Raw genomic sequence first — 21,966 nt, forward strand, 5'->3', positions numbered from 1 at the left:
AACTGCAGGCTGTAGTCCCACTGCACTTCTGCTGAGGTTAACCCCAGTGAAATGGATGCCCCACCTCCTGATATCTGTGAAGCTAGAGATAAACATTGGGACCCCTGAACTGCTGCTGCAGGAAACCCACAACTGCTTGCCAACACAGAGTCAGACTGTCGCAGCGTGCCTTTCAAATCATCCTCAGATACATTTACAGTTGACCCTTGAACAACATGGTGGCGGGGGGGTGGGAGTAGGGGTGCCAACTATTCAGGAAGTTGAAATCTGTAAACATAGTCTTCAGCATACTCGGAACCCTAAACACCAGGAGGCCCTTGAACAACATGGTCTGAACTACGCTGGTCAATTGAAAAAACTCTGGATATAAGCGAACCTGTGTAGTTCAAACCCACGTTGTTCAAGGGGCAACAGTACTTAGATGCTGTTAGGTCATTTGAAGATATAAGATAGCTGGAAAATATTTTGTTTCTCCATCTCTAGCATGATAAGACAGTGGTTCTCAAACTTTGCTGCATATTAGGAATAATCTCAGAAGATTTTAGAATTCAAATTCCAAGGTACACTTCATAAAAATTCAATTTAAAATCTCTGGTGAGAGAGAGAGAGAGAGAGGAGAGAGAGGAGAGAGAGGAGGGAGAGGAGGGAGAGGAGGGAGGGAGAGGGAGGGAGAGGGAGGGAGAGGGGAGAGAGGGGGAGAGAGGGGGAGAGGGGGAGAGGGGGAGAGAGGGGAGAGGGAGAGAGGGAGAGAGGGAGAGGGGGAGAGGGGGAGAGGGGGAGAGGGGGAGAGGGGGAGAGAGGGAGAGGGGGAGAGGGGGAGAGGGGGAGATGGAGAGGGAGAGGGAGAGGGAGAGGGAGAGGGAGAGGGAGAGAGAGAGAGAGAGAGAGAGAGCGTGCGCGCACACACGCGCGTGATAACACCACAGGTGATTCCAATGTGCAGCCAGTGTTAAACCAGTGACACAAGGCATAGCTTCTCAAACTTCATTGTAACATGAATAAAATGGGCATTTTATAAAAAATGCAGAATCCGATTCAGTTCTTCTCGGGGTCCAAGATCCTACATTTGCAACAAGCTCTCTAGTGATGCCAATGGTGATGCAGATGACACTTTGAGCAGCAGAGACATACTCCAATGATTCTCAAACTTTAGTGTGCATCAGAATCACCTGGGGGGGGGGGCTTATTAAAATACAGATTGCTGAGGCCCACTTCCAGAATTTCTGATTCAGTAGGTCTGGAGTGGGGGCTGAAAATTTCAATTTCTAACAAATTTTTAGGTGATGCTGAAGCTGCTGTTCTGGAGACCACAGCACCACTGATGCAAAGCCTGCTACAACGGGGTTGAAATGGAGTTGAGTGAGCCAATAGCTATGTCTGCAACAGATGGCCACCGTGTGGAGTTTCTAATGAATTCAAAGAGTTTATATTCCATTTGGATCCAACAGATAGCGAGGGACTCAGAGGAAAAAGTGAAATGCAATTACTTATACCAAATTCAGTTACCTTTATCTGTCTTCCTCCTATATGTGAAATTACTGGTGAGTTTGCTGGCGATACCTCACAGGAACATTAGCTAGATAGCAGGAGGAAAAGAAAAAAAAAGTTAGTGTCCTACATCTCAGTAAATAGATAGGACTATTATCTCCACATTTTACTTTGGAAAATCAAGGGAAAAAATTGCAAAGTTAGGTAGATGACAGATGTAAATAATATATGGCGCATGTTGTTCCCACAGGAAGAGATTGCAAGTGGCATCCAGCTTACTGCTAGCTCATTAAACACACATCAGTTGTTGGGTATTGTGTCTTCATTGAAATGCACTGGGATGGGGACATTTCCTGAATGTACCATCATTCAACAGCTATTAAAAAGTTTTATCATAAGCTAGGCAAATATAACTGGTATAAGGCAATAATAACCTTCAAACAATATGTTTCATTGTAATTTACCAAATAGATAGTGTTTCACCCAAAATTTTGGGATCATTACTTATACTTTATTAGAATACCTCTTATCTCCTCATTTGTACTAATTGTACTTCATAATCACAGGGTGCTGCACTCCCAAATGGAGATCAAATATCTCACTCATGGTGACTGCATAAGCCAAATGAACCTGAGAACATTATGATCTGAGGCGCCGCAACTTCCATTTATTGAGGAGCTGAGACAGCTAACTATATATTCTTAAAATACAATAGTGTCCACTCACAGGATATGGAAAAAATCCCATGTGGGAAGATAGTTTGACTCGTAATTTCTGACTCTTTTGAGTTTCAACTCAAAATGACCACAATGTCTTTCCCTGCTAACTTGTTCCCAGTGGTTCAAAGTCTTTTTTCTGACACTAGTAGAAAGCCTATCAAAACTATTTAAATGTATGGGATATACCTAGGCCTTGGAAAACTAGTGATCTCTTTTTACTCATAATGGTTCTGACACAGAGTTCCCCCCCACCCACCCACAGCAACCAATTCTCTGATGCCCCAGACACCAACTGAGTGTCCAACAATTCAATTTAAATCCAACATTAATTATCCACAATTAGCAAAGGCTAAGGGCTCAGTCCCACAAGATTTCCCCCTGCCTACTTCAGATGCCAGTCACTAGTTCCAGATGTCCCTACTTCTGACCCAATGGTAATAACTGGTATTTCTCAGACTATTTATTGCCTTACATCAATTTTATCTGCCTAGTTTATAATAACTTGCTGGAATGGCTCACAGAACTCAGCATACACTTTATTTAAATTCACTGGTTTTATTATAAAGGGTACAACTCAGGAACAACCAAATGGGAGATTAATAGGTTAAGGCATGGAGAGGGGAGGGCTGCCACCCACTAGAACATCAATGTGTTCACCAACCCAGAAACTCACAAATCTCATTATTTAGGGGTTTTTAAAGAAGGTTTTCTTACATAACCATGATTAATGAAATTATTGGCCATTGGTGATTAACTCAATCTTCAGCTCCTTTTTTTTTTTCTCTGTAAGTTAAGGAGTGGGCCTAAAAATCCAAACTCAATAGAAAATTCAAGGCTTTGTCTTTCTGTTGACCAGCTTCCATCCTGAATCTATCTAAGGCTCCAGCAAGAGTCACCTCCTTAGAACAAAAGTCTCTCCCATCACCCCTCTCACTTAGGAAATCCTAACTGTTTTTGGAATTCTGTGCCATGAACTGGGGATAAAGACCAAATAACTTTCTATGATATCACATACAAAGTCTACAACCCTTGAAAGTTTTGCATCCAACTTGTGGGGGTAAGACGTGGACATAGTAATACAATTAGCAATACAACAATACATCATCTTCAAGTACAATAGACTAAAAGCATTACAGGAATTCAGAAAAGAGGATTCAGTCACCAAGGGCTAGAATAGCCTGGGCCAACCCAACCTCCTAGGTAGTTTGGAGGTTGTTGCACTTACTTTATGCCAGGCTAGGTACAGACCTGAAAACAAAGAAACAAACAAACAAAAAAGATTAAAGCTCAATGCTTTCAATCTGAGGGATAGTGGAGAAAAGGAGAGAATGAGATCAGGAATAGAATCCCATGCCTGCATTTATTCTTCCTATCTCTAGTCTGTGCCTCTGTTTTGGGGGGAGGAGGAAGTAATGCAAGGTAGAGGGAAAGAAACTTTAGAAACATTAGATGAGTGACATTTGGAGGTACTGGCCTGCCTTCTAGTCACAGTGAAGAATAGCTTATGAGCCCTTAGAGCAGGAGTCCCCAACCCTTGGGCTGTGGACCAGTACTGGCGTGTGGCCTTTTAGGAACTGGGCCGCACAGCAAAAGGTGAGCAGCGGGGGAGCCAGTGAAGCTTCATCTGTATTTGCAGCTCCTCCCCAGCACTAGCATCACTGCCTCAGCTCGACCTCAGATCATCAGGTATTAGATTCTCATAGGAGTGCCAGTCCCTGATGCCAAAAATGTTGAGGACCACTGCCTACAAGGAACCCCAGCCTACAATTTGGCACTAAGACATATGTAATATATAAGTTATAATGTTGGAGAAGGCAGCAGGAGGAAAGAGGACACAAGAGCATTTCAGCTTGCCACACTTTGCATGGGATGTAAAAGAACCCAAGAAATCCTTATGTGGTCCATGAGGAGATGCAGAGGTTCTGAGAGAACCTACAGAATGGAACGGCTCGGGGAAGGATGGAAGATGCCTTTGTGGGCAAGAAATTCAAGATGGCAGCAGGTGGACAAGACTTTGAGTGCTGGAAGAACACTCCAAAAAGACAGACAAGCCCAGTCATACTGCAGCAGGGATTGATCAAATGAGTAGACCAGTCTGGCCACCTCTGATGCAGAGGCCAGCAAAAATCCAAAAGTCACACCAAATGTTTAGTTAGGTCAGATAGTTTCAAGAAATTCAAAAAAATATATAGGAGTTTTCTTTGATTCTAAAAGGAAATGTTGAATATATAGATAAGGGGTTCATCCACATAAAAGCAAAAACCGAGACCCTGCTAGGAAATGAAATCTGAGAGGCGATGTAATATGAGACAGGAAGGAGGAGTATGGCTGTCAGTGATGGAGAAGTAACCACAGTAAACTTTTACTTCTCATTTTTGCTGTAGAAAGTGAAACTCAAAACCAGAGAACAGTTTGTGATTTATAAAGATGTTGTTGAAAGAGATTTCTAATGCTGCCCAAAACCTGTTGCCAATTCACGATTCACACATCAGATGCTGGGAGCTGTGTTATCGACACCATGTGGCAAGAAAATTCTGTTAGAAAAAAACACTTCTGAATTTTATCAGTGTATCATCAATTAATGATTATTAAAGAAAAACAGCAAAGTGGTTACAGCAGTAGATGACTGCACACATAGCAGGCAAGGAAGAAGAGAGCCTTATGAAAAAGTAAATGGCAAACAATGCTGAATGTCCAGTGAAGCCAAAGTCTAAGCTGAGGCCTCGTAGGGAGTAAAGTTAGCAAAAATAAATAAATAAATAAATAAATAAATAAATAAATAAATAAATAAATAAATAAGAAAGAATGAATAAATGCAGGGTGGGGAAGAAAGAGGGAACGAAATTCTATTCATAAGAAAAATTTAGCAGTACAAAAAAAGAGGGTGCATTTCAAGGGGTTTAAAGAAGAGTTTTGAGTCATCAATCATTTAATATCTATTTGGAGGATTCCTAGTAAGTTAGGAAAACCTGGTCTATATTTATAGACAAAGAGGAAATGAAGACTTGTAGAAAAAATAATAAAGAATCTAAGAGTAGAACAAGGGGAACGTGTGATAGAGTGAAACCCGAGAGGAAGAAGGAAGGGCTCAAAAGCACGGGGAGAGAGTGGAGGGCATCTCCTCTTCTACAACAGAAGTGGAGGACAGCACGATGGAGTTCTAGACCATAAACTGTGGACAAGGTATGGAGGCAGCCATCGTTTACAGCAGTTTCCCAGTCTCAGCACTGTTAACATGTTGGGCTAAGAAATTCTCTGTTGTGGGGGCTTGTCCTATGCAGGGTATTTAACAGCACCCCTGACACTACCTATTGGATGTCAGTATAATCCTCTGAGTGTGACAACCAAAAGGTCTCCAGAAATTATCAGCGTCTTCTGGAGAAGACAGGGGCAAATCGCCCTTGGGTGAGAACCACTGGGTTAGAGACATGGGAGGCATCAAGGTGAGAAAGCTGCTCACATATCCCAAAGGGCCTCAAACCTCAAACAGGTGAGTCCATACAGGAGAAAAAGAATGTGTGTGTGCAGGGCACTGGTATAAACACTGAGGAAGGGGTTATAAAAGATAGAGAAGGAGTTAAACACCACTAGAAAAAGCCTTCTCTCGCTGCAGTGGTCTTTTAAAGCAGCAATGTCTCATGACCTGGTTAGAAAAATTCACTACCATTCTGGAAAGGCAGCCATAAATCTCACAAAATTCTTGTCACTGTTCCATACACTGTGGTAACTGAGGGTTATAGTTGATACATGTCTGCTTTTGTAGAATTATGTAATCTATTTCTTAGGTTCAAAAGCCTTGTGGAATGTTTATAGTAAATTACTGTAGCCACTTTTAAAACTGCATGTGAAAGAAAGGGCTAGGGAAGGGCACACCCTGCCACACAGTGGGTCCTCAGCCCTCTTCAATACCACAAGGCCACCTGTCACATAACATGAGACAGTGAGTGTGGTTGCCAGGCCAAGTGGGCAAGTGTGCTTAGTCTTCATGTTCTCAGGGAAGCTCTGTGGAACAGAGATGGGCAGAGTTAAATAAACTGGAGATTTGAGAACTCTTTGCTTTTGAATCAAACTAGTAAGAATAATAAGTTTACTATTTGCAAGTGTAAGCTTAGGGACATCCACTACATGGCAAGTGGCTATCACTCTCAAAGATCTCTTAATCTCTAGTCTCCCTGTCACAAAACGATTGGTGGTAGGGATTACTGGGCACTCACTTCTTCAAATATTAGGCATCTGCAGTTAGCTAAGCTACAAATAGTTCCCCTGCCTCAGTAGTACATAAAATAGAATTAGGAAACTTTCTTTGGCTCTGGACAAAGCCAGACAAAGCTGTAGTTTAGTTAAACATGAGTACACATTTCTCATCAAGTGAATGGCACAAAATGGGGGACAAATATTGAGAAAGTTGAGGAGAAAAGCAAAAACTCACCTTTTCTGGTGATTCTGGACAAGGGAAGTTGTTCTGTCTACTTTTATGGAGGAAACTATCTCTGAAAAAATGAAATAGGGCTCCAGAGGAAAAATGCCTCTCATCTTCCACTAGGCTTATCCAAACTGCCACTTAGGTAGAGAAATCACTTCTATTTCCTGAATCTTCATTGCATTCTCCCTCTCATAACTTGAAAATAACCTCTTCTGATGATATGACGAAGAGTACTATAGGAGAAACAGCACTGGGTTCACTCACTCATCCATCCATCCATTCGTTAGACCTATACTGATTGAGCATCTGGCACTGTTTTTAGCTCTGTGGGTAAATAACACTTGAAATGTTTCTGCCCTCCTGGATGGATTATAATGGGGCCACATGGTGCTGATCATCACTGCTTCCAAAAGGCATTGGTCTTTAGGTTTCTTTTATCCATAAAAAGCAAGGACATCTACTCTTATAGCCTATTCTATCTTTAACATCCACAATTGGTAAGTCGGTCCAGAGCGGTGGAACAAAACATTTGGTCTGTGCTATGAAGTGAATCATGTTCCCCCAGCAAAAACAACAATGAAAAACTTGTTAAAGTTATAACCCTCGGTACAGGGAAACATGATCATATTTAGAAATGGGGTCTTTACAGAAGCAGTTAAGCTAAAATGAGGTTATTAGGGTGAACCTCAAGTCAATTTGAGTGGCATACTTATAAAAAGAAAAATTTTGGACACACACACAAGTACAAAGAGACCATGTAAAGACACAGGGAGAAGATGGTCATCTTCAAGCCAAGGAGATTGACCTCAGAATGAACCAACCCTGCTGTCATCTTGATTTCCGACTTCTGTGGGAAAATAAAATTCTACTGTATATGTCACCCAGTCTGTGGAATTCTCCTAATGGCAGCCCTAAGACTCACTCAGAAACACTTATTTAAAGATACACAGGACTGGGCTAATTCATTAAACTAAATGAGAATGCCCAGGTGTTAGGGCCCCAGCTATAAGTATAAAAATTTTGAGAGTGATACATCTAGTGATACATCTCATGTCACCAAAGTCAAGTGGACTACAGAATTCAGTCTGTTGATCCTATTGATATCTTTAACCTTTACTGATGTGTTATTTACTTTCGTGGAGACATTTAAGGAACCTTCACCTCTCTTCAGATGCTGCATGAAACACAGAAATGAAGAGACCAGACTTCCCAAGATGTCCAGTGTCACAAGTCATTCGCTCTTTTCATATCTCACTAGGTTTTCTTCTGAACAAGGCAGAAAAATTGTGCATGGCTTGCTTCATAACGATGTTTTGAAACTTGATTACTAAATGCTTGTTAAAGCTCTCCATAAAGCCTTTTGATAAAACAAACTCTCTTAACTACAAAGTATTGTTTAACTTGGAGGTACAGCCTGGAGGCCCTGCAGGCTCCAGCAAAGCCTAGCTCCTTTTTCATGCAAATTAAGTACCAACTTAATTCACCTGGCAAATCACTGAGCCAGCAGCAAGGTTTAGTCTGGGGCTCTTCCAGTGTCCTCCTTTTTTCCAATTCTTCTCTACTTTTTCACCTCAATCATTTTAGTGTGCTCCAGTCAGAAAATCTCATTTGTGTAATTTCACATTAATGACCTTCTTGACTCCTCTTGTTGTTACACTGGTGGGGTAATGCTGTGCTCTCTTAAGCATGAGTCTGAGGGAACTAACTGCCTTTATCTCTGTTGTTCTGTCATTTGGAGTAGAGCCCAGAGGGAGTGTACCTGGAAGGTTGGCTGTGTTGAGTTCAAAGGAGGTAGAGAAAGGTATCTAGAAGCCTTGAGTAATCTAGAAGCCACAAGGAGAGAACCAGACAGAGAGGGCTTAGTAGGAAGTTAGAAAGAGGGAGACTCAGTGTCAATTTAGTCAAAGGCACTCCTTATCTTTGAGGGTATTTGCATTTCAGATTGATGTTCTTAAAAGAGAGAATATAAGCACCAGATATAGGATTAAATCAGAGCTTTCCAACAGATGTGCAGAAAATGGTTTACGGGTGTGTTGAAATGCCTAGATATTGATTCTCTTCAGCTCTTGGAGCACTCTACTTGCCTGGGAGTACGGGTCCTCAGGCCTGTCCCCTCCAATAGCTGGAAGCCTAATCAGAGTCTTCAAATTCCCTCTAGTGTACATAATATGTAGAAAAACATCATTTTTTATTTTCATGTATCCCATAATGGAAAAAATTTTAGAAACAACTAGATTGATGACCTTCCCACAGCTTCTTATAATTTTTACTGCATCCTGTCTTAACCCTTCTAGCTACCTACACAACTACCAGGTGGATCCTGCTAAAATGCCCAGCCTTGGTTCAAATTCTTCCCAAATTGCCCATTATTTCAAGGATAAATCTCTTAAAATGGCTAATAAAGCCTTTCATGGCCTGTCTCTATGTACATTTTAGGCCACACATCTCACCTTCACCTCATTCCCTACGCTGACCAAGCTGAACTGTTTTCAGTTTCTCCAAAAACTCACAATGACTCTCAATTCCAGGTTTTTACACACAATGCTTCCTATGTCTGGAACACCACTGCCCACTCCCATCACACACACTCAACCTGGGCAACTCCTACTAGTTCACAAGGGAAGGAATCATATCTGTTCTGCTCACCATTGGTATCTAATGCTAGTACACTGTTTCACATATACTAATACTGGTTGGATGTGTGCATAGATGAATGTTTTTCATACTGGAGAGTCAATAATTTCATTGCTTTTAACCTTAGTATTGGTTTTTGTTTTGTTTTAAATTCTGCATCAGTATTGGAAATAATATAACTTTCTTTTCATTGAATCTCTTCAAAGGGGTCCCACTATCTCTGGCCACATTATATGCAGAAACTGGAACAAAATCAGGGCTCTGTTAGCAAAGAATAAATACTGAGTAAGAAATTATTAATGTTTTCTGTAGTTTTCGAGAGAGGGGAAAAAGAGAAAGGAAGTAATAAAGGATTACAGTTCAACAAATATTGAGTTCTTATAATGGAATGGGCATGGTGCTAAGGATTAGAGATAGGGTGGCACACAAGGCAAATGGCCTCTCTTGAGAGAGAATTCAGAGAAGTAATTTCATTTTGAAAAGGGTATTATGAAGAAAAGCATAGTTGCCATGAGCAAGTATAGTGAGCCCATCTAACCTGATCTAGTGGGTAAGTTAACACTTTCTTGAGCAAACGAAACCTAAACTAAGACTTGAGAGATGGCTAGGAGTTGTACGCCAAAATGGGAAGAAAGAGTATTCTAAGCTGTATGTCAATGGCCTGGCTTCCAGAGAAAGAATGATGGGCTCAAAAAGCTGGCAGGATATTGGTGTGATGGGAGTAGAGACAGTGAGAGAAGTTCTCCTAAGTGAGTGTGAAGAAACAGGCAGCCCATGACACACAGAGCCTTGTAGAGCATGTTACAAACCTGGGCCTTTATCTCAATGGCAAGTGAAAACAAGTGCTTCACGCTGAGGAGTGACACAATCAGATTCGTTTTATAAGGTCACGTTGCACATAGTGTGAAGAATGCTTGAGAAAGACAAGTGAGAATGTAAAGCCTCATACGGAATGTCCCTATGACATATCAGATGGTGTCTAAACTAAGGTAGCAGCGGGAATGAAGAATGGTAAATGGATTAAAGAGAGTTTTCGTAAGCAGCAGCAACAGGGCTTAATGATTTAACTCTCTAAGGGAGGAGGAGTGAACGGGAAAAGACTTTGAGACTGCTTGCTAGAAAAATGTTCCTCCACTTACTATAATGGGGAAAAATAGGGGAGTTTGGCAGGGAGTGGATCACGAGTCCAGTACTTCATACTTGGGTTTGAGGTGACTGAGGAATATCTGTATTGAAGAGTCATACTATTTGCACACAACAGTGGTTCTCAAAGTGTGGTTACAAAGCCAGCAGTTTCAACATCACCCAGAAATTTGTTGAAATGCACATTTTGAGGCCACACCCAGACTCACTAGAGCAGAAATTCTGGAGGGTAAGCCACCGATTCTGTAGCTCAATGTTCTATTTAAAATTCACTACTTATCATACACTGTTTTTTTATGATGACTAGGATGCAGGGAGACGTCATGGAAATAACAACACTTGGAATTCAGAAACTGTGGGTTCGGGTCACAGGAGCCTCCTTTTACAAGGCTTCCATGTGATTCCGATGCGCTCCCAAATTTGAGACCCACTGGACTATAGCCAATCTATGATGAATATAAGGAAAGGGTTGGAAGAAAGGAAACAGGAAAATATACCAGACTAGCACTATTCTGGGTGGGAAATTATCTACTTTCTCCCACTTCAATGACCAAACTGGATTGTTTTAATTTATCGTCTCTAACTCTCCTATTTTGTATCTCGATGGAAGATTTTTTTTTCAACAAGTCTCCCTCTAATTCCTCTTGCACCAATTTCAGATGGTTGTTAGAGACATCTTAATAAAATATAGCTCTGACCATAACTGTCCTCAGGTTAAAAAGCTTCAGAGGCCACAGGGGGCTTCTCAACCAATCCCAAGTTTCCCTGACTGGTAGTTAAGGCTGTCTGCACTAGACCTGGTATAACTGCTTATCCACTACCCACAACCTGTTTTCAAACCCGGTTGCGCTAGCTGTCATTCCCAGAACAATACTCTCAGGCATTGATGTGTTGGGAATGGCTTACACACACCTCTTCCCAACTCATCATTCTGTGACTTCATGAGGGTAGTTTTTTAAATAAGTCATAATGGGGGTAGTTACATCACAGAAACTAGCAAACACTACCTTTCAGGCTTTTCCCTCCCCTCCCCCCCCCTCCAGAAATCAATTCACCACTACGAAGAAGGGATGAGTCTGCCCTCCTATGACCCTCTATGGCAAAGACAGACAAACTATGAGACATATTTGGACCACTGCCTGTTTTTGTATGCATTGTTAGCACACAGCCACACCCATTCACTGATGTGTCATCTACGGATTCTTTCACACTCCAGTGAAAGAGCGGAGTCGTTGCAACAGATCATATGCCCTGCAGAACCTAAAATACTTACTACTTGGACATTTAAGAAAAAGTTTGCCAGCTCATGCTCTTTAGCACAATATTGTATATTCACTACTTATCACACACTGCTCTTTATGAATATTAGAATGCAGTGAGATGTTATGGAAATAACACCTGGAATTCAGAAGATGTGGTTCAGGTCTCTACTTGGTATCTGTGAGTCTTAGTCAATCTACTTAAACTTGCTGAATTTGAATTTCCTCATCTAAAAAAGAATGGCCTACCTGAGAGAAATGTTCCAAAATCAGACGTGTGAAAACACTTTTTAAGTTATAAAGCATTATGCAAACATAAGATAATGGCATTGTACTTTATGTGCAGATCTTTTCACCTGCTACACTCTCAGGGCAGGTTTCATAGCTTGTTCATGTTGTCTCCACCTCAGTTAGCATCTTGCATGCTGGTGGTATTCATTAGGTTACTATGGAATGAAGGATGGATGCTGAGGATTCTCTTTTAGAAGCCCTAATAGTGAATGTGGTTTCTCTGCAATGACAGCAAGATTAGCATTAAAAAAAAAAAAAAAAAAAAAAACTGAAGTGATCCCTGGTCTCTTTTCCTTTCTGTTGCTATTATTCCTATTTAAACCTCCTTTCCCCTAGGATCCACCTTGTGCCCATTAAATGTGTGTGTTGATAAAAACATGTAAATGGTCTTTTGAACAGTCTCAGATCCTTGGGATGTCAGCACGAGATAGCTTTATGTTTTTTTTTTTTTCAAACAACTGTCAACCGAATTTGCTTTGTTGAGCCTCATTTCCCACTAGTTGGTGGCTCCTTTTAGGAAATCTTTTCTAGGTTTTTGTAATTTTCCTATCATGATCGGTATTAGCCTGTATTATTGTCCTTTTAATTTTGTTTTGTTTAACAATTATTATATACACTTAGAGAAGTACTGGCATACAGTAGGTGACCGATAAATATCTGTGGAATGAATGAATGACTTTCAGAATTTAATACTCATTGTATTCATTTTAAAACTAAAGTGTCAGCACTATGTAGAAGTACATTATTCTCCTCTGCTAGCACTGGCTAGGCCTGCCTGGGGGAAGAGGAATAAGGTATGCTGTTCACACAATTCTGCTCCCTCTTCCCAGCTCTTTCCCTCAGGCGTAGGGGCCAAGGGAAAAGAGGAGAGGCAGTTTTTTAGGGGACTGCTATGGGAGGCTGAAGTCACCTCTTGGGTTGATCATTGCGGTCTGTCTTGCCAGCACTGACCAATCACCAGCGTCCACACAGCAGCTGTCCACCTGCTGCCGTCCACCTGCTGCCTGTCTCCTAAGCCAAATACGTGTTCCTCAGAAGAAACCACTAGGGTCTCCTCAATCGATGGTTACTGGTGAAAAGATTCAGCTGTGACTTAACATGTCTCATCAACTCCGCCTATAGCTCCCACCTTGGTTGTCCACCGCCCACTGGTGATCCACTTCTGCCACTTAGGCTGCTCTCTTTGATGGAACCCCAGCAAACTAAACTAACTTTCGTTGGTCCACTCGGTATGAAAAAAAAATCATAGATTCTTGCCACGCTATGTGGTAGGAGTACAGGCTACTTAGTCTTTACCTCTCCTTTGGCCCCACAGTCACTCTCCAATTCTTTTTTTCCCCTTCTGCTAGTTATGCAGTCTCCTAACAGGTTAATAATAAGGCAGCACCCAGTTTGACTAGTAATTCTATGGAGGCCTTCTTTCACTGGCTTTAGGAAAACCAAAGCCCCCACCTTACTGGCACAATGTGAAATAAAGGGACCAGTCTCTCTCCATTCAGACCTCTTGCTGTAATGATCAGATTGGGAAAAGGAATGCAGCTGATTCTGTGGCCTCTTGATGAGCCTTTAGGCTGGGAGGACAGCTCTAAATATTGACAGCTGCCTAGACTTTGTAAATACAGTTGACCCTTGAGTGATTTTAGTACCCACTTTTGGCTTTAGCCATAATTCTGGGACCACAAGAAAATGCATTTCTACAGCCTGTTATGATTAAACAGTGATACTGTTTAAATTCTTCAAAAGGTAAAAGCTAAGGAAGTCACTGATGGTAAAGGGGGAAGAGAGTAGGTTTAAGGGTGAGGAGATCACATGAGAAACAGACATCCCCACATTCATAAAAGTGCCCTCTACTAAAACAAGATGAAATAAAAAGATTGTTTCTAAAGTCCTAAGGTTAGGTCTAAACTTTTTGTACCAGGGAGTTGCAATCCAGGGAGAATGCACAAGGGTCAACAAATAAGTAGATGAAAGCAAAGCAATGACAACGAAGGTTCAGATAAATGAGTAAAATATGATATTTCCTGGGGAAAAGACTGTATTGAGTCTGAATCTTGCTGGTAACCCAGCATCTTTGTAAAGTGAACTAAAGTGACCATTTAAAACTTTTAATGAGAACTACTTGAAATTCTTTAAATTTGAGAAATTGTCATTCTTCATTGTCTTTCTTCTTTTCCTTCCAATTAGAGAAATCTTGAACAATGTTTAATAGATGTTTTCTGATAGAATATTTCTTTTTCACAAAAAGCCTCTGCCACAAAAATCAGTGAATAATCTGTAAGTGCTCTCAAATGATAAAAAGGGATGGAAATGGAAAAGTAATTGCATGTCTTGCACCTGCCTCCTGAAATTCATTAGCAGCTTATGGTACTCTGAAAATCTTCTTTGAGGATGTTAAAAACAATCGCACAATTGTTCTGCCTCATCTTCTGTTTTATGATTCCAGCACTTAAGTGGCACAGACACAGAGAAAAGTTTTAGATACATAGCCTGTTTTCAGACACGGAATAGATCTCTGCTTGTCATTAATTCTGAATTCTCACCACTTTTCAAAAGCACTTGTTTTTGCTTCAAGGAGCCATATACCAACTTGAAACTAGCAAATCAAGTTATGCATAAAGCAAAGAGAAGTCTGAAACTGATTGTACATTTAAAGTAATTTCACACGCAGAGATCTTTAATCAGTAGCTTCTTCAGTACTCTAATTTATTTAGAAGAAACACTTCATTTGCTTACATAGAAATGCCAAACAAAATGATAGGTTTAGATGCACAAATAAGAGAATCTCTCTCCTTTCCACATCTCACTCTATCATTGTTCCTCACTGCACTTATGGACACCCTCCCTGACTCCATCAATGGCCCCTCTTGCTTAGTACTGTTTTGACAGGGCTTCTGCAGTGCGCTTCACACAATCCATTGCCCACAGTCATCCTGCAAAGTTTTCATGACAACATTTTCACAGAAGAGGAACCTCACCTCTCCCACTTACTTGTCCCATTTCCTTTTTGTATAGTTGTTTATGAACGATTATCTTTACAAGAAGAAATGTCAGTCATTGCTACCATTTGTTGAGTATTTACTATGTGGTGCTGTGCTAAATTATCAAAATTTTTCACAATAATTTAGAAAAAAAGTGTATTTTTAGCCCATTTTATAGTGGAGAACTGAGGCTTGGACAAATTGTGCATGGCCAAAGACAACCTATCTCTTTCTGTCAGAGGTTTTGTCTCAACAAAAAAAAAGTAAAAAGGTCATGAGTTGGGCCCTGACAAAAGTTCTAGGGAAAAAGACTTGAGGGGTCAAACTACATTACATATTTCAAGAGTTCAAATAAATCTGGTCAAGTCATCAGAGGTTAGTTTAAACCCCAACATCCCAGGTGACAGAAGGGATAAAGAGCAAGTACCTAATCATACTCTCCTTCCCTCGGGAATATACATTTCACCTACCAGACAAGATTATCTTGGGATAGAGAGAATCAGATACAACAGGTTCAAGACAATATATTCATAAAGTGAAAAACTATGTGGCAGACAGAAAGAGTTAAAGCAGGCCAGAACGATGGCTTTGATTTAAGGAAGGAAGAGGGAACTGAAAGAGGCCTGTAAAATTCATTGTGATTTCAATAAAAGGAGGAGAGCTAAGGGCTTTTCAAACAAAATTTCAACCATTTTCTGCTTACTCAAACCTAGCCTTCCCCCGTTTCTGCTTAAAGGAGAAACCTTACCTTGTTCTCATGTTGGGGCTGAGAGCACAGGCTCCTTCAGAGTATGAGATTGCAGAGCTGACTGAGGCTGTTGCTCTGTCAGCCCCCAAATGCAAGGAGTCAGCCAAGATTGGACTCTCATGAGCCGCTGCAAATTGAACTACTGCTAATTGAGCTCAGCTCTCATTAATTGACTAGATATTTCGTGGTAAGTTGCTATCAATTCTACTTGCCATGAGCTTTATTTGCCTTTCACAGTTAAAACAGTAAATAAGCAAGTATCAGCTCCCAAACCTATCATGGGTCATCTTTCCAGTAGAAAAATGTTTCTCTGGAAATTACATTCTGGTCATTAATTATTCTCCACCCACAAGCATGCTCCTTTGAGACATCTGTTTTTGCATGAAGTTTTCAAATACTCAGGTAGAGTATATTGACTATTCTAGTTTTTTCTCAATATAAACTTTATAAAAATTCTGCCTTGTTTTTTCTTACCTATATATACCTTTTAGAATTAAAATAGTATTAAAAAGTGTTCAACTTAGTCTCTAGTATGTAGTGGGTACCCAATAACTATTAATTATTTTTCTTTTTGTGTTTTTCTCTAGCAATTTATAGATGAAGAAACTAAAGCTCATAGAGATTAAGAATCTCACCAAAGTCACAGACCTAAAGGTATTGGTCCTAGGAGATGCATTTAGGACTGCAGAATGACTAAGCTTTTGTGCTTTCTATGGGACAAAACTGCTTCTAAAAATATAACCAAAAGTTTAGTTATCTACGTCTATAATTCGATAGTCTCCTCTCATATTCTCTCTCTCTCTCTCTCTCTCTCTCTCTCTCTCTCTCTCTCTCTCTCTCTCTCTCTCTCTTTTGGTTTTGGTTTGGTTTGGTTAGGTTTTTTGAGCTGTTAAGTTACATACAGTAAATTGAGTCATATCAAGTATACAGTCTTATGATTTTAGCAAATCTATTCAGTTCTATAACCAACACCACAATCAAAACATAGAACTTGCCATTACCTGAGTTTCTTCACCCCTTTTTAGTTAATCCCTTCCCCCAACTCTCAGGCCTTGGGATTTGATTCTATTATTTATATGACATTCTTTTCTGGAATGTCATATAAATATTATCACATAATATATAGGCTTTTAAAAATTGAGACATTACTCACATAACATAAAATTCACACACCTTTGAAGTGTAAAATTCAGTGGTGTTTAGTACATTTGGAAAGTTGTGTGACTATCACAATCTAACTCAGAACATTCTCACCAGTTAAAAAGAACCATGCTCATTAACTGTCACTTCTCATTCTCCCCACCACTACACCATAGAAACCACTAACCTACTTTTTCTCACTATGGACTTGCCTGTTCTGGACATTTCTTGTAAGTGGAATCATATAATATGTGGCCTCTGTGTTAGTTTTTTTCAATTATCGTAATGTTTTCAAGGTTTCTCCATGTCGTAGCTGGTATCAGCCCTCCATTCCTTACGGCTGAGTGACATTCCATTGTATGGATATACCACATTTTGTTTACTCATTTGTCAAGTGATGCATATCAGACTTGTTTGTACTTTTTGGCTATGAATAATGCTGCTATGAGCATTCATGTAAAAGTTTTTGTGTAAATATGTTTTAAGTTCTTTTGGCTATATACCTGCAAGTGAACTTTCTGGCCCATATGGTGGTAACTCTATGTTTACCTTCTTAAGCATCTGGCATACTATTTTCCAAAGAGGCCAAACTATTCATTTACATTTCATTTGGGTTGCCTTTTTTATAGCCTTTTATCTGACTTCTTTTATATAGTATAATGTTTTGAAAGTTCCTTAATGTTGTTGCATTCCCGTTTATTGTTGAGTAGTATTCGTTATATGCCTATGCTATAATTCGTTTATTCATTCACTAGTTGATGGGCATTTGAGTTATTTCCAGTTTGGGGCAATTATGAATAAAGCTACTATAAATATTCTTGTACGTATGGTTTCAATTCTCTTGGATAAATAGAAGTCAGATTATTTCATTATATGGTAGTATATGCCGATCTTTGTAAGTAAATTGATTTTCAGAGTAGCTCTACCATTTTGTATTTTCACCAGCAATGTACAAATGTATGAGATAATTCATGTCTTGATATCTCCTTGTCAGCACTAAGTATTTTTAGCCTTTTTAAGTTTAGCCTTTCTGGTACATATATAATAATATCTCATTGTGGTTTAAAATTTCATATTTAATTTGTAATATTTAATGATATTGACTTTCTTTTTAATTTTTTTAAACTTATGAGGGATTTTTTTATTGTTTTAAATTAAGAGAAATTTTTTAAAAAGAGTAGATTTTAATCAAAAACAGACAAATATGTAGGACAATCTGGTGATGGCCAGAGGGGAGGGGCATGAGGGGGGGGCTGGGAGAATGGAGTGAAAGGTTAAAGTAGTACAAATTAATAGTTGATAGATGGTCACAGGAATGGGGAACATGGCATAAGGAATGCAGTCACCACTAATGTAACGGTTAGGTGGAAAACCAGAAGAAATAAGGGGGATCATTTTATAAACTACATAAATGTCTAACCAGTGTACTATATCTTGTAACTAATAAAATAAAATAAAATTTAAAAATGATTGAAAAAAATATGAAAAAATAAAATAAAAGCAGTTTTACATTACAAAATAATTTAGTGAAAGTATAGGATTTCCATATATCCCTCACCATGCCCACCATCCCAGTTTCCTCTACTATTAATGTTGTCCATTAGTATAGTACAATTAATTACAATTGATGAGCCAATATTGATACATTATTAACTAAAGTCAATAGTTTATATAAGGGTTCATTCTTTGTCTTCTACATCCTGTGAGTTTTGACAAACGTATAATAACATATCCATCACACAGTATCATTCAGAAGAGTTACTCTCCCCTAAAAATCTCCATGCTTCATCTACGCATCCTTCCCTCCCTCTCCTCAAAGCCCTGGCAAACACGGATTTTTTTTTTTTTACTTCCTCTGTACTTTTGCTTCTATCATATAGTTGGAAATATATAGTATGTGAACTTTTTAGATTGGCTTCTTTTCGTTAATATTCATTTAAGGTCCATCCATGTATTTTCATAGCTTGATAGCTCATTACTTTTTATTGCTAAATAATATTCCATGTATAGATATACCACAGTTTGTTTATAAATGATCTATTAAAGGATTTCTTGACTGCTTACACCATTTGTCAATTATTAAAAAAAAAACCTGCTATAAACATTTGCGTGTAGATTTTTATGTGGACATAAGTTTTCTGCTCATTTGGATAAATACCAAGGAGTATAAATGCTACATTGTATGGTAAGAATATATTAGTTTTGTAAGACAATGCTATGATGTCTTCCAAAATGCTTTACCATTTTGCATTTCCATCAGCAGTGAAGGAGATTCTTATTTCCTGACATCCTCACCGGCATTTAATGTTGCCAGCATTTTGGATTGTAGTCTCTCTAATAGGTTTACAGTGGTATCTCATTGTTATTTTATTTAAAATTCCCTAATAATATATTATGTTGAGAGTTTTTTCATATGCTTACTTCTCATCTACTTTTCTTCTTTGTGAGATGTCTGTTCAGATCTTTTCCTCATTTTTGAGTTGTTTTCTCATTGATGAGCTTTAAATATCCTTTGTATATTTTAAATACTAGTCCTTTATCAGATATTTGTTTCACAAAGGTTTTCTCCAAGTCTGTGGCTTGTCTTTTTATTTTTTATTAACAATGTCTTCATAGAGGAACATTTTTGAATTTTAATGAAATCCAATTTTCAATTTTTTCTTTCATGAATTACACTCTTGGGGTTTTAACTTAAAAAACCAAGATCATCTGGATTTCCTATTACATCTTCTGGGAGTTTTATAGTTTTATACTTTACATTTAGGTCTATAACCAATTATGAGTTAATTTTTGTGAAAGGTATAAGGTACATGTTTAGATCCATTTTTTTCTCTTTTTGCATTTGTATGGGTCTACCTTGAGCTCTCTATTGATCTGTTTGTCTATTCTTTTACCAGTATCACACACTCTTGATTATTGTAACTTTAAAGTAAATCTTGAAGTCAGCTAATGTGACCCTTCAGACTGTTTTTCTTTCTGTTTAAGTTTTTAAAGACCATGTCTTTCAAGGGTTGATACATTTTGTCTAGATGATCAAATTTGTGATCATCTAGTTCATTATATTTTATTACGTTTTTAATGTCTATGGAATCAGAGTTCATAATATTTTATTGTTTTTAATGTGTATGGAATCAGAAGCGATGATGCCTCTTTCATTTATGATATTGATAATCTGTATCTTCTTCTTTTTCCTTATTTAGCCTGGCTAGAGGCTTATCATTTTTACTGATCTTTTCAAAGAACCAGCTTTGGCTTCATTGATTTTCTCTATTAACTTTTTTGTTTCAATTTTATTGATTTCTGCTTTACTTTTTATTATTCCTTTTCTTTTGCTTGTGTTAAATTTAATTTTATCTATTTTTCTACTTTCCTATGGTGTAAGCTTAGATTATTGATTTTAGATCTTTCTTCTTTTTTAATATATATATATGCAGTGCTATAAATCTCCCTCTAAGCTCTGCTTTCTCTGAATCCCACAAAGTTTGATGGGTTGTATTTCAATTTCATTTGGATCAAAATATTTTTAAATTTATCTTGAGACTTCTTTTCCTTATTTGCTATTTAAATGAGGAGTTTTTGGAGTTTTCCAGCTATCTTTCTATTATTAATTTGTAGTTTAATTCTATTGTAGTCTGAGAGAATAACTTGTATGATTTCTATTTTTTAAAATTTGTTGGTATATGTTTTGTGACCCAGAATGTGGTCTAACTTGGTGACTGTTTCCTATGAGATTGAGAAAGCAGAGTAAATGAAGACCGATGCATAGCCATTGCTGGATGTGACAGTGATAACTTTGTGAGAACTCGTATGTTTTAAACATTTTTATTGAGCTATGATATATATGCATTAAAGTTTCCAAATATTAATAGTATAGCTCAATAAAGTTTTATAAACTTTTGCTCATGTAACCACTATTCAGATCAGGAAATAGAACATTCCTTGGAGTCCACTGGCAATCACATTAAGTTCCCTCTGTACTATCACAGCTTCTTCAAAATGGTGGTTGGGCACAATATATGGGGTAGAAGATCTTATTAGAGGAAGAGTTGGTGAGACAAACTACTGCCTGACTGCTTCAGTCAAATGGTATAACAGAGTTCATTATCCTCATCCTCAACAACACAGTCTAGATTTGCTTCCCTCTTAGCCAGCACATCTGCTAGGCTAAGTCATTTGCCTGATGAAGTGACTGAGGATTCCTGATTAACATGCTTGTCAGTCTATTATTGATATAATTTTCCACTTATAGGTCAAATTGAGCATGGGAAATTCATGGGATAACCTACTGGATCTCCTCCTCCTTGTCCCAAAATGGAATCCCTATTTTATTATGCAACAGCAAAATTTACTTCTTCTTTATGATCAGAATCAATTACCCTTAACAACATAGTAGTTCTTTTCTTTGCCTATTATCCACCAAAATGAAAAACATCGAATTACCCAAGTTGCAATGGTTGGACAGGATGAGAATTGTGCTCATCATCTCTCAATTGCTTCTGCATCATTACAAGTACTGAGTCTAACAGATCTCTTCTAGTTATCACTGTGCATACTTATGAAATGGAAGAGAGGGTTTTATACTCTGAACTAATAATGCTATCTTGACTAAAGGTTTAGAGGTCTTAATACTTTGGTATTTATAATATATCCTTTTCTCCATCAGAGACTGACATTTATCACATACACTTACTTGAGTGCTGTAAAGTTGTTTTTTTTTTTTTTAAACTCATCTCTCCTATTAAATTGTAAGTTCCTGACACTGTCCTATGTCCTATGTGTTGTTTGATATTACTAGAGTCTGGGTTCTAATTGATCAACAAATGTTTGCTAAAGGAACAATATCCTTTATAGTTTTTCTATACTTATGACTCCATAAATAACTCACAGTTTTCCAATAACACTAAGTGGAAGTGATTTTAAAATATACTTACAGGATCTGACACTCCATAACTGTAAGATATTATCCCCCTAATTTGGACATAATGTGATTTGTCTGTGCACTATTCAAAACAGTTAGTCCCAAACATAAAGTATTGACTTAGCCTCTCACCAAATGTTGATTTTAATCTTTCTTACCAGAGTCTGCTTTTCTGCAAATAGCAGAAGTTATGGCCATCAACTGTATCCAAGTTGTACATTTTAT

General features: G+C 38.5%; 1 long non-coding RNA gene across 1 annotated transcript in view; it reads right to left on the reverse strand.

Annotated features, from left to right (window-relative positions):
* Positions 1–1,495: 1,495 nt before the first annotated feature.
* Positions 1,496–21,966, reverse strand: part of LOC107517427 — a 148,898-nt gene continuing 128,427 nt past the window's right edge. Inside the window, exon 4 of the long non-coding RNA XR_004952528.1 lies at positions 1,496–1,576. This is a non-coding gene — a long non-coding RNA (uncharacterized LOC107517427). The remainder of the gene's footprint in view (positions 1,577–21,966) is intronic.

The sequence above is a fragment of the Rousettus aegyptiacus genome, unplaced genomic scaffold (genome assembly GCF_014176215.1).
Source record: "Rousettus aegyptiacus isolate mRouAeg1 unplaced genomic scaffold, mRouAeg1.p scaffold_m13_p_8, whole genome shotgun sequence".
Classification (NCBI taxonomy): domain Eukaryota; kingdom Metazoa; phylum Chordata; class Mammalia; order Chiroptera; family Pteropodidae; genus Rousettus; species Rousettus aegyptiacus.